The sequence below is a fragment of the Cupressus sempervirens genome, chromosome 8 (genome assembly GCF_028749045.1).
Source record: "Cupressus sempervirens isolate cs-2001-9-10 chromosome 8, ASM2874904v1, whole genome shotgun sequence".
Classification (NCBI taxonomy): domain Eukaryota; kingdom Viridiplantae; phylum Streptophyta; class Pinopsida; order Cupressales; family Cupressaceae; genus Cupressus; species Cupressus sempervirens.
The window spans coordinates 112087011-112106633 of NC_143125.1; the positions used below are offsets into that span (position 1 = coordinate 112087011).

General features: G+C 34.3%; 1 pseudogene; it reads right to left on the reverse strand.

The window, feature by feature from the left end:
- Nucleotides 1-6559: 6559 nt before the first annotated feature.
- LOC149541832 (uncharacterized) lies at nt 6560-9424 on the reverse strand (annotated as a pseudogene).
- Between the last annotated feature and the right edge of the window lie 10199 nt (nt 9425-19623).

Sequence of the window (19623 nt, forward strand, 5' to 3'; positions counted from 1 at the left end):
TCGAACAATGTGCATCCAATCATTGTAATTGTAACATGGACTAACATACTTGAACAATTCGACAACTTTGTTGTAACATATCTTTATCCCATCCATGGAAAATAGGTCCAAACCATGTAAAGAGGATGGAGCAATGCGATATATCCTCTCATTAACACAAAAATCTATGTTAATTGGAGGTAGCTCATTGGGTACCCATTCTTTCTCAATGTGTGAGTACCGAAAGGGCACCTTGATGTCCCCTTTGGTCTCATCATCATAAGAACATGACCCCCCATTAGCAAGGAAAAATTGCATGTGTTTATCAAATTTTTTTCTATTCTTTTGACCTCTAGTTGATCTCCCTGTTTTAGCCGCACTACATGTAGAGCTTTCATCTACCAGTTCCTCATTTCCCTCATTTGATGTAGATAGATCTGACAAGTACCTATTTGGTGGGTCCTGCAATCCATCAAATGGAAAGTGAAACTAACAAATGTAAAATGTAGTAAGTTGAAAGTGATTATACAATTATATTTCTATACGGACCTTCTTTGTCTATATATACATTATATGATTATATAATATGTCTATTTATAACATACGTGCTCAATGATAAACAAGAAGAATATAAGAAAATTATGTCTATTTATTGACTTATACTTGCTGATCCATGTCACTGTGCACAATTCACGTCAAATGGGTCAAATTTCTTGTAGTCAATTGACTGTTTGCAAAAAGGGTGACAATCAAACATAATATAAACATTGGTAATTATAAATAACATATGTTGTAATCATTAGAAATGAACACAATAAATATGTAATCAAATTTCTTGAATATGTTAATCATTTACCTTAAGTTAGCTAAAAATGACATGATACACGTTTGCTACAAATAACTTAGAAGACAACATGAACAATAGGCAACATCGCAAACATGAACAAATTTCCCTTATATATGGAATGCAAGATTGTCAACAGAAGGGGTGACGATGTACCTGTAGTCAATTGACTGTTTGCAAAAAGGGTCATAATCAAACACAACATAAACATTGGTAACTATAAATAACATATGTTGTAATCATTAGAAATGAACACAATAAATATGTAATCAAATTTCCTGCATATGTTAATCATTTATCTTAAGTTAGCTAAAAATTACGTGATACGTGTATGCTACAAATAACTTAGAAGACAACATGAACAATATGCAACATCATAAACATGAAATTTTTTACCTTATATATGGAATGCAAGATCATCAAAAGAAGGGGTGACGACGTTTGTAGTCATTGATTATCTTCTTCTTCTTCTTCTTCTTCATCATCATCATCGCCATCATCGCCATCATCGCCATCATCATCACCATCATCACCATCATCATTGCCATCATCACCATCATCATCACCATCATCACCATTGCTATCATCATCATCATCACCATCATCATCATCATCATCACCATCACCATCATCTTGATCTTCATCATCTACTTCTTCACCATCTTCAATATCTTCTTCTTCCATAACATTATACTTTATCGACCTTCCTCTTGGATCATGTCTAACAACAAATGACCAACCCTATTTATGTGGAACCTCTGAGTAAAACACTTGCTCATATTGGCTTCGAAGAACATAGGGCTCATCTCCAACTGGCTCAAATGACCTTGTATTGATTATTGTAAATCCATTATCATGTTGAATAATCATTCTATCTGGATCATTTTGATTTAGTTGTAACTTGTACCATTTTATGACGAATAGAACTACTTTGAAGGTGTTAAATTCACACTCAATTATATCATCCAAGATGCTATAGTATTGATTTTGAGATTGTTGAGGATGTATGTCATTTCTAGATGATATATTGGTGACCTCAAAAATTGCAGTTATCCTAGAATCACAAGTTTTCTTTGTGTCATCCAACCTTTTTATGCGAAATTTGTGGCCATGATAATACATAGCTTTGTGGTGCTTGACTTGCAATTTTTGAAGTGTGTGTAAATTATTTGCATCGTGAGTTGATACGAAACATATGTTGAGTTATGATCATTAATAAATTTCTATGTACCTCTCCACCTCTTAAACCCTTTACTAGATCAACTACATAACATTGGAATCTTCATTATGATGAGCTTCTATAACCAATGAAGCAACACCTTCCCATGTTAATGAGCAACCATTTTGTTGACATCGTTCAATCCATTTCATCATCCAATCAAGATTGTTCACAATATACAAATGTATTGCATCCCACTCTCGACCGCCTGTTTCAAAAAAATACACCAATTAAAAATAACTTATATTGAAGATTTATAAGAATTATTTAACTACAATAACATATTAGATTTACCTCTCACTTTCCTCAATCTACCTTTTCTCATCAAGTACTCCCCTTCAAATTTGTTAATTGAGTTGGATCCCAAATATGATCTACATGGATCTTTGTTGCAAACTTAGGAAGATATTCACTAATGTACACCATGGTTTGGTATACCATATATCCCTCCACCATAGAACCCTCGGGATGTGCTCTCTGTCGAACCAAGCCTTTCAAAAATTTCAAGTGCCTCTCAACCATCCACATTGACCTAGTTGGTATAGGTCCACACAATTCAGTCTCCTCAACTTGATGTATGAGGTAGTGTTCTTGTGCATTGAAAAAACTTGGACGTAGACACTTTTGCATTTCACACATCAGAAGAAGAATTTTTCTCTTCCAATATTTGTATCTTCTTTATTGATTTATTTAGATGAAAACCACCTCATGTATTTGCCAAGATCATATATAACCTGTTTGACATTGTTGGTGAAGTGGCATGGGAGAGATAGAGATAGAATGTACTGCAATATTTGTAAAATGATATTGTCAATATTTTATAAAAGAATGCAATTGAAACTACATCCAGTATATAAATATATAGTGAATACAAAATAAAATGAATTACCTTAATAAATGTATGCCAATCATGTGTTTTCAACCCTGGCCCAAATTCACTTTTATTTGATATGACATTGTTTATGTTCACAGCAAATCCTGTGGAAAATCATATTTTTTTTATGACTTCTTTTATAGCATTGCTCTGCTACTCTGACAATAACCAACTAAGGGCACTTGTATCAATCTGGTCTCCATTGTTATTTGATCGAATGCCATTTTTCATTGCATGGTTGGATTCTTCAATGTCACTACAAGTTTTGACAATTTGATCTTTGTCACACCTTCCATCCAAGATTTTCCATAATGTCTCTGCTACATTCTTTCCAATATGTATAGGATCAAACAAATGCACAATTGGGAGTTTCTCGTAGTACGACAACCTAGTAAATTGCGTAGGATAAATTTTTAGTCCTTTTGGAAGTTGGTCATTGATGTCTTGACGACCTTCACAAGCATCAGTCACATCATCAGTAAACAAAACACAATATCGAAATATAAATTTGAAACAAAAACCATCAAATGGAATGACATTACCTCAACAATTTATTTTATTGTATGCCAACTTCCATAGGCGAGGTGTCATTCTTTGTGGCTTTGACGTAGTCTCTTCTAGACCATTGAAAAGATGTTTTTCGGTACTTCGGTGCTTATGATTTCTGTGCAGAAAGTGTCTATTCTCATCAAACACCTGCTTTCTTAAACTTTTTGAATGACAAGATTCATCTTTGGACCATAAACTAGACATGCAAATTTACCCTTTGTCTGAAGACCTACAAGGTCATGTATAATTGGATTAAATGTGTTAACTTTGACATACCAAAAAAGAGGTGTCAAGAAGAGAACATACCACAAAAATGTGTTAGCCCAGGGGCATCGTGTATACAAATGTCATACATAGTAACCCCATTCCATAACACCACCAACTCGTCGATAAGGGGTTCAATATATACGTTGATATCTTTAACTTGGTACTTACCTAGTTGAATGAGAAAAAACATTACATAATTTTTTTGACCATTTGCTGGATTAGTAATAATAAATTAATTTAGATGACCACTAAATCAAAAATTACCTGGAACAATAAGTGTCAGCATTATGTGCTCTCTCTTTATGGAAAACTAAGGAGGTATGTTATTGTTGATAACAAAAACAAGCCATACCGAGTAAGTAGATCTCATCTCTCCATAAGGATTGACATCTTCTACTGCCAATGAAAGCTTGAGATTACGAGGTTCTTCTTTAAAGTGTGGCCATTTTTCCTCTATTTCCTTAAATGTTGAACCATCTGCAGGCATTCGCATAATGTCATCTTAACTTCTATTGCGTGCATGGTAATCCATAAATTGTGCCAAGCTATTGCACTTGAATAATCATTGTAGATGTGGAATAATGGGAATATGTTGAAGAACCTTGTGAGGCACCTTTTTTGTTAATCGATCTGATTGATATCTACTAATATGACAAGTAGGGCATTGTGTTGCAAATTTATGTTGTTTATGATATATAATATGATCGTTCGAACATGCATGTATTGTTTGATACTCTATTCCAATATCTTTCATGATGGCACATAATTCTCAGTATGAGCGAGGTAGAATGTTTGATGGTGGTAACAAACACTCACCTATCAACCTATGACCAAAAATATAATTTCTTAATTTAAAGAATATTAATTGGTACACAAACCCAATGTTAATTGTAACAAAAATACGAGTAAAATAATGAAAGAAGTTGGCATACCTTAACATACGTGTCATTGCTATGTTGGATAAACCATTCATAACCTTCAAGTTCACCAATAGCAATACAACAACAAGAAGAGTTGTTTTGGAGCCTTCATATAGGGACTGGTGTGCCTTCTCAAGTAAAGGTACATCAAGCTTTGCATCATCATCATCATCATCATCATCATCTTGATCATCGTGATCTTCATCATCCTGGTCTTCTTCCATGATATCATTACCTTCTACTTCAACATTCACACCTCCATGTTCCCTCGTTTGGAAATTCGCATTCTCTGAATTGTCATGGTCCATAACATGAAACTCAAGGATGTTGACCTATATGAAAATGATGACGTTATATTAATAATGACACTGATGTCATCATCAAATCATGTCTTATGTAGTTTATAAACTATTAAAATACATACCAATGGGCGATACTTGTTTCCCCCTTCAATCTGACCATGTTGCCTACAATATTGCTCAGCTATTGTGATTAGATATCTTCAAGTCTTTAAGCCCTTACACATTTTGAAAGGACAATAACATTTTACATCACCTTTTATTTTTAAGTTAGACCATAGTCTAGCAATTGTCTCCCTATTTTTTTGTGAGTTGATATCATCAGACATGGTCTTTCTTGAATGGAATGACTTGTTGGTGGAAGAAGGATGATTTTTTTGCAACCTGCAGATGGAGTAGTAAGAGGAAGACACATATAAAAGGAGAAAGGTCTTTCAACCAAGTAGGAGTTAGGACATGCTGGAGTGGGGTCAGCCCAAGATATTTTGGAATCTTGAAGAACCTAGTAAAGGGTATCTGGAAAGGTGAAAATAAACAAGTATTTTAACAGCTACAAAGGAGGAATCGAGAGCATTATAAATAATGAAGAAGAAACTTAAATCCACACAACTTCACCTCTATTTAAAATTTGACCTTTCTGCAAGTGAAATATGACAATATACAAAATTTCCAATCACATTTTCACTTAAAAAAGAACACCAAATATACCTTTGCTACAATATCGTCTTCAAATTCTTCGCTTTCAGATTCTTCAGAACTACAAGCTCCTGTGCAAAAAAAAAGATGAGATGTACTAAGTAATTTTTGATGGGAAATATTTAAACAAATCAACTATCAAAAAAACAATTTATGAAATTCAGTTGCTTTATTATGTACTGAAGACTTGGCAAGATGTTCCCAAGTCTATCTATAGAATGCCTATTTGCATGGTTGTTTGCAAATAGTTTAGTATTGTGCCGCTTTTGAACAACAAAAAATGTCACTGGGGCTGGTAATTTGGCTCAAGAGATGCACAAGCCTGTTGACACCACATAACTTTTAGTTCATATAGCATTCAACTGTCTTCTTTAAAAAAATCCAAAGAGAATACAAACTAACTAATGAGCCGTGTCTATCTCAATTGAATAGCAAGTACTATAGTGAGTATTAGGAAACTGACCTTGCGAATAGCATCTAGTTCATAAAGTATTAGGAAAGTGACCTTGCTAAATAGTTTAACATAGATTGGTGAACAAAAAATTCATACTAAAAATCTAATTTTTTTCCACATTTGTTCAAACCATATAATGAAATGACAAAAAATGAATTGTATACGAGTCACTCCAAATCCTTAGCTTTTAATATGCTTCATAGATGAGATTGCTTTATATGTTTTGAACAAGATGTGGAAAAAAATAAAATGACATAGATATAAGCATTCTCACACCATGAGTGAAGCAACAATTGCATAAAGCTTTGTTGTAAAAAAAATTGTCAATATTATTTACATTGTACATACTTGTTTATATAATGATTCAATTCCTAAACTAAGAAACTATAGCTAGTGTTCTAACATGCATAAAAATAAAATTATAGTGCAGATGTATGAAATTATATGCATAACTACTCCTATACTGGTTTATAACTACTATGGAAGCACAACACTGCAATCACAATACCAAATCCAACTCCATAACCTAATCCCAATCCCACTGCCCACCATCGACTCTCCATTATATCTTTGTTGCTACCAACTGTAATCTTATTCCATTCTGCTTGATGCTCTCTACAACCTGAACCACAACCCAATGTCATATTTTCAAGGGGAAACCCATGAAGGTTGGGGTTTCTTAAAAAGGAGGAAGCCTCAAATGTTGCGAATTTTTTTCCCTATAGTATTAATCCTAACAACATGTTCTTTGAAAGATTCAATACTTCGAGGAAGGTTAGATTTGAAAATTCGAAAGGAATTTTTCCTGACAACTTGTTTTTTGAAAGATCTAGGGACTCTAAACGAGCCATGTTTGCCAAGGATTTAGGAATTGAACCACATAGCTGATTATTTGAGAAGTTGAGAGAAATTAAACCTTCGAGGACTCCTAATGTTGGAGGAATATTGCTTGAGAGGTTTTTATGTGAGAGATGCATGAACTTGTCTACATAGATTATCTTCTCGTATGTTTGAACCCTTCCTTTTATCCAAATTGATACTTCATCCTTGAACTTTGATTCATAAGGAGAGTCTAGATTTAAATCAGTGAAATAAGAGAAGGTAAGTCGTTCATCAATAATTTGAGATTGATTGACCATAGCATATAGATTACTTAGATCTTGAGGGATACTTTTTGATAAACAATTACTCGATAAATCTAGAATTTGGAGATTCTGCAACCTCATAAGTAGGGATGGAATTTTACCTTTGAAATTATTAGAGGTTAAGCTCAAAATTTTCAAATCTTTCAACTTCTCAATCCAAACAAGAATTTTACCTTCAAATTTATTATTTCCCAAATCAAATATTTTGAGACCTGTGCAATTTGAAAGGGACGGAGGAATATTACCTTGAAACCTATTGCCATTGAGATTTAGTGCATGAAGAGCTGTGAGATTTCCCAACTCCTCTGGAATATCCCCTTCCAAATCATTGTGAGCCAATTTTAAAACCACTAATTGAGAACACGACCTGATAGTTGCAGGGATCTTGCCTGTCAACTTGTTATTTGACAAGTCCAAAATGCCCACTCTATCTGAATTTGTGCAAGTAGAACTTGGAATTTCTTCGGAGAGGTTATTTCCTGAAAATGACAAAAAGATCGATACCCAAATATCTGATGGAGGTCTAATGTTTGGAATCGAGCCATTAAACATATTATTTGATAGATCTGATAGGAATGAAAGAAAATCCAGAGTAGGAAGTGTGCCATACAATCTATTCCCTTGCAAATCCACTGCAAAAAACTGATGGGATATCTGACAGGGTAGAGAACCTTCCAGATTGTTATCTGAAAGAATGAATGTATCAAGATTAGGAAGATCCCACAACCACGAAGGAATATTTCCCACAATGTTGTTACTTGAAAGATCTAGTTCCTTCAATTGATATTGTTGGGACAAAAATACAGGGAAAGCACCTTCTATATTGCAATACCTTAATGCCAAGTACTCCAAATGGTCAAACTGTGGAATCCAACTTGCAGATATAGTAATAGATAACTAATTTTCAGAAAGGTCCAATCCTCATAAGCGAGACAGATTTTTGAGCATCTGAAATGAAATGATGCCTCTTAATTTGTTGGAAGCAAGCGCCAACACTTTTAAACTGGCCATCTTCGAAAGAGAATCTGGAATTATTCCTGACATCTGGTTATTTCCCAAATGCATCTCACTTAATGTTGAAAGCTCACATAGAGAGGGTGTAATCTGGCTAGTTAGATGATTATGGCTAAGTAACAATACTCTTAAACTTGCCAGATTTGAATTGGAGTCTAGGATTCTTCCTAATAGCTGGTTGTTATTGAGGTCCAGATGTGAAAGGGATAAAATGTTGTCAAAAGAGGATGGCATAGTTCCCTCCAAATTATTACAAGACAAATCCATGGTCTCAAGTTTCAAATAGTTTGCAGCAGAGTGGGGAAACTCTCCACTTAAATTGCAGCCAGAAAGAGATAGAGCAACAAGTGATTTGGAATGGCCTAAAATGAAAGAAAGGTTTCCCTTCAAGTCATTATTACCATTAAGGTCAAGATTTATCAATTTTGAACGGGGCATGAAATTGGAAGGGATGGATCCATTTAGATTACTGTAGCTGAGATCAAGTGAAACCAATGAAGACGCATTCTCAATCCAAGAGGGTAGTTCGAACGAGAATGAATTCCATGATAAATGCAGATGGGACAAAGAGGTCAGATTTGATAGATCTAGAATAGTACCTGACAGCCCACAACTAGATAGTTGAATCTGGGTGAGATTGTGAAGACCACTGAGGGGCTCACCCCAACGCTTCGAGTCCATTATCAAGTTCACTTCATTCATTACCAAGAATTCAAGGCTTCTCAGACCTCTAGCCCATACATCAAACTTACCACCCTTAAATTCCCAATTATATGAAAGATCTAGATGATGCAAGCTCGACATATTTCCCAACACTAGAGGAACCTCACCACCAAATCTAGCATTTGACAAGCTAAGAAATGAAAGCCTTTGCAATTTTGAGAACTGTGGAGGAATAGAAATACCTTGAAAGTAATTCTAGCTGAAATCCAAGTGTTGCAGGTGCTATAGATCAAACAGTGATGGATGAATTTCACGACTCAACTAATTGCTTAGATCAAGGGTAATCACATGCAATGTATGATAATCGTAGTCAACGCCCTCCCACTCACAACAATTCAATCCACGCCAAGAGGATAATTGACCCGAGGAAAGATAAAGGCCACCCTTGAAATCTAACAGAGAACTTCTCTCATCTTCGATACATGCTATTGAAATTGACATATTAAGTTATGGAGTTGGATTTGGTATTGTGATTGCAGTGTTGTGCTTCCACATTTCTAAAAATTACAGTGTAGATGTATGAAATTATATGCATAACTACTCCTATACTAGTTTATAACTCCTATATTGTGATTGTTTAACTCCATCACCCAAGAGGATGCCAAACAAGTTTAATTTTTACCAGAGATGTCAAAAAATTACATTTAGAAAAATCTAATTTATAGAAATAAATGCAGCAGGTAAAGCACATTTGAAAGATAAAAATAGACAACTTATGTATATAAATCCCAGAATTTTTATGATTCAAAATATTGCTTGACTTATAATTAATAATTATGGAAGGTTTTATTTTCACTACAGTCAAAATCTGTTAACAAAATGGGTGAAGGTAAGGTAGGGATATACCAAACTTGCATTGTAACGTGGTTCCACATTTATAAGACACAACAAAAATTGGTTCCACATTTATATGACACTTTTGAAATATTAAAAATATATAAGTAGTTCACCATAGTTTTTAACTCTCAAAATATTAAAGAAATGATATTCTATGATGCCAGTGTTTTTCCTAAATGCTAAACAAACTACATTAGTGATGTATAGTATTTCATATACTACTACTCAAGAGTTCTAATCATTTCAAATTGTAATAGAATAATTACTATATATTAAATGTACATTTATCTCACATGGCCTTTACCTTATTGTTCACTTGTTGTAATGCTTATTTATGGATCATGTGCAAATGTATTATGAGTTTTGGAAGATATTACCTTATCTCATAGACATCCTTGGTATCAAGACTACCTTAGTTGTATATATGCAAAGCATATTTTCAACATTTCCATTTAAAAGGATACTTCTACATTTTCCATTATCTCCTCACTAAAACACAAAACACTAATTCTAAGCCATAAGTTTCCATCAATAAAATACAGATGTATTGATAAAACACATATCAATGCAAAAGCAAAGAAGAAAAGCTTGGTGAGATAAGGCCACATAATAGAAGGAAAGAAGTATAGGAGAAAATTGTTAAATAGGCACACTAAATTGCTCCTGGAGAACATTAAAATAAAGTCAATGAATTGAACTTCTATGATGCCCCCAATCCAACTGGTCAATGCACCACTACAAGTGATAAACGTGACATTTTTAATTACCCTTACAAATACCCATAACTAGTTGAAAAAGCTAAGATTTGTGCATCTCAAATGCAACTAGAAATTTTTTGCTAACACTATTTTGTAACCCTACGAATAACATGCAATTAGCGAAAGCACCACACTTCCATTAAGTTTCAAGAAGATTCTATTTAATGTAGAAGAAAATAAATCTCAAACTAGTCAACATATTAGTTTGCTGATTTCCACCAGTTCTAGAGGGCCTATAAGCAAATGAGAGGGAAATTCCCTTAGTGATGTAACATGAACAATTATTGTTCTTGGCTCTCAGTTGAAGAGGTTTTAGTACAAGGCTCACACTCCCATACCAAGTAAAAAAGACAATTGGTGTTCTTCACTACCAATTAAGAATATCCCAATCTAAGGTTTGTGCTCTCATATCAAGTAACAAAAAAAAATTATGGTTCTTGGTTCTTATCAAAGAGGTTTTTCAAGCTAGGTTGTAGGCTTCCATACCAAGTAGTGAAAACAATTATTGTCCTTGGCACTCAATTGAAAAGGTTTCAGTTTAAGGCTCTTGCTCCCATATAGACTAGAACAAAAAACATTATTGCTCTTAGCTTACAATTGAAGAAGCTCTAATCTAAGACTCATTCTCTCATATCAAACAATAAAAAAAAATATTATTCTTTATTATTTGTCCAAGAAATATTAATCTAAAACTCATACTCTTATATCCAATAAAAAAAATATATCATTCTCAACTGTCAATCCAAAAAGTTTCACTCTAAGAATTCTACTTCCATATCAAATAACAAATATAATTACTGTGTTGCTCCCAACATAAAAAGTTCCAATCTAATGCTCATGCTCCTATATAAAATATTATTAAACAAGCTAAGATTTCTTCAATCCATAATAACTTCTCCAAATACAGAATATTATTCATCAGTTTTACCAATAACCAAAGTAATTGGCAGACAAAAGGTCATAGGCTGCATATTCAAACCATTGGAGTGTCTAAAAGAAATTGCATTGTATAGCTGACACAAAACATGAGCCAAATTGTTGCATGAAGCATAAAATAGTGAAATAGTTGAAGTCAATGAAGTCAATCATAACGTAGGTTCAGAAAATCTAAATGGTTTTGGTAGAACTTGCTCAGCACATTGAATTAAGATCTAAATTGTCAATTTTTCAGCTCCCCAAAAGTAGGATGCCACAACAAAAAAATTGCCTTGTCAGAATAGTGTAAATGAATATATCACCAAGCCACTTTCCACATGAAATCAAAGATTATCTTGGTTAATTTCTTTGTTCAATTCAATGGGCTCAATATAACTTCAATCTCTTTTCATAAGTACTGTTGTTTTCAGCTGTTATATGGTACATAGTATTACAATTGTTTGAAAGTTTTTGTAATGCACATTCAAAGCCCTTCTAACGGACAGTTTGATGGACTAGAAGTTCCACAAGATGAATACAACACGTGGTTGCAAAAGACCAGGATGCACTAAGCAGTCAGTACTGCAAAAGTAGCACAAGATTAATGCATGGAGTGCTCAAACCACTAATTTTGGAGAAAATGCCGCCAACATGGAGTCCCTAAGCGCATTCTTATGAAACCCCTTATAGTGTGGTTGAATTGACACCACATGGAAGAGAAGGGAACACTTTCTATTGTTGAATATAGGAGGATAATAAATCATGTAAATCATGTACCAACTAACAATACATAATCAAGGGCTTGAATGCAGAAAAAGGCACGATCCAAGGCTTGAATGCAGAAAAAGGCACGATCCAAGGCTTGATCGTGCATGAGGAGTTGAGTGCTTGGAAGAGGGGATGAAGCCATTCATGGTGAATCTGTGTGGAGTCTGGAAAAGATAGAGGGTGACAAAACTAGACTGTGGGAGTTACCACCAAAAAAATGGACCAACAAAAAATGACAGGTCACAGAGCGCCTATAGCCCATGTTGATCTTCCTTGCCATCTAGACACATAGCTGCAGCCAAAAGATTGATTGCAGCGAGAGTATCATAACTAAAAGTCCCATAGAAGGTCAAAATGCTCCCTTCCTCAATTGAATTTAAGTCATACAATTCAAGAGTTTCACATTCTTCACTACTGAGTGGTGATCGTTTGGAAAAATTATTCCCATCCTCATCTGAAGAATCCTTCTCTGATCTCTTTGAACACATGTATCTACCAATCAATACTCCAAATGTACACACATTTATGAGAAAAAAATAGTTAAACATGAGAGTCTTATTAAGGGTTTGAAAGCCTGCAAGGCTTTTAATAACAAGTTTCTATGTTCGGCCCTGGGTATATATGGGAAGTAATCAGTGGTTAACCCTACACCTCAGACACAAGGATTTCATACATAATTAGCCAAACAAAAACCTTATCAACTAAAATTTTATTTATTACAACCGTACACAATGTTGTGGTAAAGAAAACCATATAGCGCTAAACTCTTACCTGTTACAATGGTCCCTACACAATACCGAGTCCTCTCTTCTAGAACCCACCCTTGAAAACCTATGCCCTCCTACAAGTGAAATGCTGGAAGTGAAGGAGTTGAAGTGGTGGGTCAATGGAGGTCGAGCACTGGCACATCAAGAAGCATTCCAATGATTGCCATACAATTCTATGCCTATAATTATATGGAAATTGCAAACCATCGAAAGCTTGCCCTTATGTTTTGTTCTCTAGACTTGCAGCAACCCTCGCACCAAATGAAATGTGTTATATTTTTGCCCTTTTTTTTTGTTTTATGTTACGGTGCGTGTCGCAATTGCGACAAAAATAATTTGTTGCAATTGCGACCAATACGGGCATGTTATAATTTTTTTTTAAAAATTTGCTTTATAACTTGACCAACTAACCCATTTAAAATACTTGGTCGCAATTTTTGGTTGCAATTTAGGGTAAAATGCACTAGTGATGGTTATAAGTGAAAGTTGGACAAGTACAGAGTTGATATTTACTTGGTTGGAGGAATGTAGAGAAAAGTGGGATTGGTTGGAATGTGAGAGGAAGAATAGGGGTTATGTTCCTCTCACATTGACACTAAATATTTTGATGTGGAATGGGAAGTGATGTGTATTCTATCTCACAAAGAACTTTTGAGAGAAGAGTGGTGAGACTCAATCCTCAATGGGACTCTTGGTACATGTGTCACTCTTGAGTAAGTGAGGTGGGTTGACCATCCACTAAATTATAAAGGAGGTGTAAAGGACTTTTTTCGAAAGAGGCAAGTGTCCCTAAGATGAAGTCACGTGAGGGAAAGTGTCATTATGACTCATTCCTTTAAGGAGACACAATCCTCTTTGACCCTTCAGGAATAGGATTGTGTGTGTGATGAAAAATAGGGATAATTAATAATTAATTAAAATTATTTAGTGGTGCAAGTATGGTGTGTCATAGGACTTGGACACGAGATGTGGGGTAGGAGACTTAGTCACATCATGACTTTGTAATTAAGTGAATAATTAAGTCACTTAATATGGGTAATTTAGTATACTTAAGATAGTGTGATATAACCCAGGTGAATTAACTTAATAAATTGAGTAGTTTACTATAGTTAATAGAAAAATGATTTTAATGAATATTAAATACTTAATTAATTGAATTAAAAAATTTTAAATTTATGCAATTATGATTCTATGTGACTAAGTTTCATAGAATTATTATGGTTGTATGTTATAGAGTCACTCTCTTTATGAGATCTTGTTGAAGTGAATTCATGTCACTCGAACATATGTGTTGTTCCTAAGAAGTTAGTATTGAGAGCTATGCACCCTAAATCCTATTAAAATTTTTTTGTTAACCATGATTCCTCTTCAGTTATGCCTAACATATAGCTCCATTCATCAAGCCACCTCGTCTAGTTATTTAGGACATATTAAAGGACATTCATCTCCTCTTTGATGATAGATTTAGCATATATGTTATCCCTTTTGGAAGGATTTGATGGAAAACAAAATATTGAGGGGGCGAAACAAAATATTGAGGGTGGGGGGGCGGGGGGTGTTTGGGGGGGTTGTGTGAATCAGGATCTTAAACTTTTACTTACAAAACCAAATTACTGATTTCACACCTAATTCATCTCATATCTCAAATGTAACATAAAAATGTAATGCTAAAACCACAACATACATGAAAAGATTCAACACATAACATAAATGATTTGGTAACTTAGAAACACTTCAATGTGAAGGTAAAACTAGGGTGGGGATGAAACCCACAAATATTCATTATTATAATGATAAAGTTAACCTGTTAGGGTTATAATGTTTGATCATAATATACGATCTACCCTATGAGGGATCTGCCATGTTAAAAGCTTCAATACTATTAAGTTCTACCCTGTTAAAGGATTTTTCACTTACAATTAAGTAAGGACTCTGTTAGGAGATTTACATAGATCTTTTAGGATCACTCAGTTAAGAGATTTTCCCTCACTTAATCCTGTTAAAAACAGATTCAATACTTGATCCTTAATTTTCTTTGTAAGCTAATTTTGGATCTCCTTTGTATAATGTGTTGATCTGGTCTCTCAATCTGATATCTCCATTCAATCCTTCACTTCTTGGATTGTCCTTGTCTGATCTGATTCTAGACTTAGCCTTTCTAGCTTTGTTCTATTCTTGTTCACTTCTTCACTTGCACATTCACACTTTCATTCATCCATACATTCAATCTCTCTGCTCTCACTCTATTTTGATCCTAGTGTTAGAACCCTCCTTAATTATATGCTCTTCAAAAGTTCTAGATCTTAACCAATAGTTTACAATTCATCATCTTTTGTCATTTCTTTTTGATTGGTTGATTTACCTTTCTCAGGATCATTACCTTCTACAATGACATGTAATCTCCATCTTAACTATCTCTACAAACATTAAATATCATATAGGAGTTGACCAAAATAATTTACATAGTTTTTTGTACAATTACAAACTCATATGACAAGACTAGTTTGCTCAACATCTAAATGTGCTAAAACTCAGTCTTGAATAACATTCATACTGGCACTCAACTTCTATATACATGTTTCTTACAATTTTATTGGCAAAAACTATATTTCAGTTTACTTGGTCTCTACTAGAATAGCTCAACTTACATATGCACTCGACCTCAACTGGGGTGCTTGACAATCACTGACTTGCTTGACATGTAATGCAAAATAAACAAGTCCTTATATGCTTGGTATTTACTAGATAACTCAGTTGCAGTGATGACCCTTCATCCTTTCCTAGTAAATTACTACGTGTTGGGACACTAATAGGCAACATAGGCATAGAGATCAACAATATCATCCTTTGACATTAGTGGAAAAAAACTTTGTCATGAATAGTCATATTATTCATAAATACTCCCCCTGAGACTAGAATCTGAATCTATAATATGATTTTTTTTAATGTTGTGACATCTAATGTCTTTGAATCTAATTTCTTCTTTTATTTCCCCCTTAATTTCATGATTATTTCCATTTCACAATATTAATTTCCCCCTTGTTTTTGTCACTGATGGCTTGGGGTTGATGGGGTTAGCTTGTTCTTATCAAGAAATTGTTTATGGCTTGCCAAAATTTCTACATAGCCTTTATTCCATTGGTCCTTTATTTTCTCCAAAACTTGAAATTAAATTTCTAGCTTGACAACTAGATCAATTAGACCTTCAATATGTGAAAAATGTGTGTCTTTCTTCAAAATAGTATGTACTATAGACACTTATTTCTAAACTATCTCCAAAGGTGGTAACAACTGGAATTGAATTAATATCAACTTATTCCTTATTTCATTATATCTAGTCATGAACTTGGCTAACCTCTACTGACTAGATGTCATCTTATTATATGAGAATGAGCTTGAAATTGTGTTCTTGCCTAATGAAATAACACTTTCCCTCATATCAACATGTAATAAATCAATAGAACGTTGATTTTCCAATGTAAAAGCCTTAAGATCACACAACTTCGTGTATAATGAATAAATAGTCTTCAAAATTATTTCTAATTATGTAACTAGGTTGGAAAGCTCTGTTTGTCCATTTACAAGTTCACAAGAGACTTTCACCAATACTTTATGCTCAAATCTTCTCTCAGACCACTACATCAATTTACCATTGGTCTCTGTATCTTCTTCTTGAACCTTATCAACTATATACACTAGATGATCTAAAATTGAATGTTGATTATCTAAATTAGTTATGCCAAATGCATCCACAAAAATGTCCTTAACAGTATGAAATACCTATTTATTTTTGTGCTCTCCCCTTAGTTGTTCTTGCTTTGTCTTGCGGCTCAACAAGGTTTGTAATTCTTGCATTTTCTCTAGTGTCAAATTATTCAATTCATACGTGGGTAAAGTAATTATCTCATCTAGACTTACTAACTCATACACCATCTCCTCTAATTGAGTCATGATCTGAGATCATGGGGTTATATCACTAAGTAGTGATATTTGCAGTTGTTTACCCTTATTAATTAATCTTGATACCTATTATTATCTCCCTTGAGTAGGTATCACCTATTGTTTAGGTGTTCCAATCAATGATACTAAAGGCTTTGCACTCTCCAGCTGCACAAGAGCTTGGCAAGGTTCTTGCCCTTTTGGTGTCACCTCTTCTTCTGTCGACTTTGTGCCTTTGACCTCTTTTATCTTCACATTTGTCTAGAGAATATGCATACAATTTAATTGTGAAAACAGAATTATAGCCTTACACTATTGTTCGATACTTGTATCCTCTATAATTGATGTAACCTCAACATTATTAGTCTTTGCATTCTCAATCTTTGGATAATCTACAACTTGTAAAAAATTTGGATTTGTGCAAGGTAGAGTTGTATCTGACATTAGTTTCTACATGTCTTCCTTAGGTAGTATATTTTGATTCTGTGGAGGTGTGTCAAATACATCTTTGATGGTAACACCCTCTTGCTGTTTACATTGACCTACTAGTTGCCTAATTTCTTTTGTTATCTTAGAAAATTCTTCCTTATAGGCATCTTCAAATTCTATTGCATCTTTACCATTTCTAATTTCTTCTATTGGAGTAATTTTATATGCCCTATCCCTTGGCATGAATTTCTTTACAAAATCTTTTAGGGATATAGAAATGTGTGTCTTCCCTAAATTTCGCATTGCTTGTGCAAATGTAGTTTCTCTTATTTGCTTTTCTATGGATAATGCCCACTTCCATTTAACGTCTATTTGTTTATACAAGGCTATTGGGAATCCATCTCCCATTTCTAACTTGATCATCTTTATTCAAAGAATCATAAGTAATATCCTTGAATCCTGCAATATTTGTTGATTCTCTAATAGTTTCACATACCCATCCATAATCATTGGAGGGAGTCTTTTCACAATTTCCAATTTTCTTGGTTCATCAGACTTGGTTTCCTCATCATCTTCTTCCTCCTCTTGTGATACAATCAGTTTCCTCCTTGACTTCTCTTGTAGCTAGTTGACCTCTTCTTGGATGGACCTCCTTTTGTTTTCACAATTGGGTGCTATTTTGTCTTTGACCTTGTTACGATCTTTTATTTTGTCTTCTGAGCTATGATAACCTTCTACACATCTCTACTAAGATCAACTTTCACCTTTAGATCAATAATTACTACTTTCCTTTGCTTGCTTGCCCTTATATAGCTGTTGACCCAAAATTTTCAAAGTGCTCGAATTTGCGTAAAAATCACCCCTTGGCTAATTGGACCGTTCTGGATCCGTTTTCGGGATAAAATTCAAAATTTGACACACCTAAGAGCCTCAAAAATGCATTTTAAAATTTTGGGGACCGACGCGATCTAATGCTTGTGCAACCCAAATCTTTCTGGTACTTTGTGATTCTTGGAATCCTTTCAAATTTACATTTTCCATATTTTCAAAATTCATTTTGAAAATAGTCAACTCAAGTCAACTGTGGCTAAATCTGGTCAATTTTTGGTCAACCTTGGTCTTTACGACATCGCAATCATTTCAAATCAACCCTGAATCTTCTTCAGATCGTTCTGATCTCTTCTAGATTCTGCTGAATCTCAGATTTCTTCTATATCTCATGATATACTACTTCAAATCATATTTCTGGTGTGTCATCTTTCGATTTCACTCCCGAGGGGGCAAGATGATTACATCATTAAATACTTATTGCTCGGGGCATCTGGTTCCCATCTTATGTCCTTATCACTTGGGGCATCTCATCACTCGGGGCATTTTGTTCCCTTCTATCTGACATCTTTGCCATCTATCTTATCTTTTCATCAATTGATCAACCTTATAACAACTCTTCTCAAAGTTTGATGGATAGGTATTGGGACAGTTTAAACCCCTTCTCCTGAGGATCAAGCCTCGTTCTGAGGATGATTCTATGACTCATGATTGGACCTTGTTATCTTTCTTTTATCAATCTTAGGTATCTAGGTGTTCTATCTGGATCCTTGAAGGTTAAGCTCTGTTCTAGAGATAGTCTTCTAAATGCTTTCAATCTCAGGTATCTAGGTATTCTATCTGGATCCTTGAAGATTACACTCTGTTCTGGAGATAGTCTTCTAAATGCTATTATTCTCGGGTATCTAGATGTTCAGTGTGGATCCTTAAAGGTTAAACTTTGTTTTGAAGAAACCTTTTAAATACCTATCAATTTCAGGTATCTAGACATTCTGTCTGGATCCTTAAAGATTACGCTTTCTTCTGGAGATAGTCTTTTAAATGCTACCAATCTTAGGTATCTAGGTATTCTTCTTGGATTCCTTGGGATAAAGCTCTGTTCTAGAGATAGTCCTTAAAAGCTTATTAATTGGTTTCCGTGTAATCAACTCTGGAACCAATCTCATGTTCGCATCATGCTTTTTGATTATCTTTGAATTGAACGTGTTGCTCGCACATTCATTCAAAGAGGGGCAAAATGTAATACCCCAAAATTGGCTCATTGCCATCTTAACCAATTCTAGTCTCTTTCTGATCAATCCTAAGACCTATTTTAATAGGCAATTCTCATTTTGCTACTTGCTACTTGACTTAATTGTCAGATGTAGAAGACCCTAATCTGCATTCATCATATTTCTTA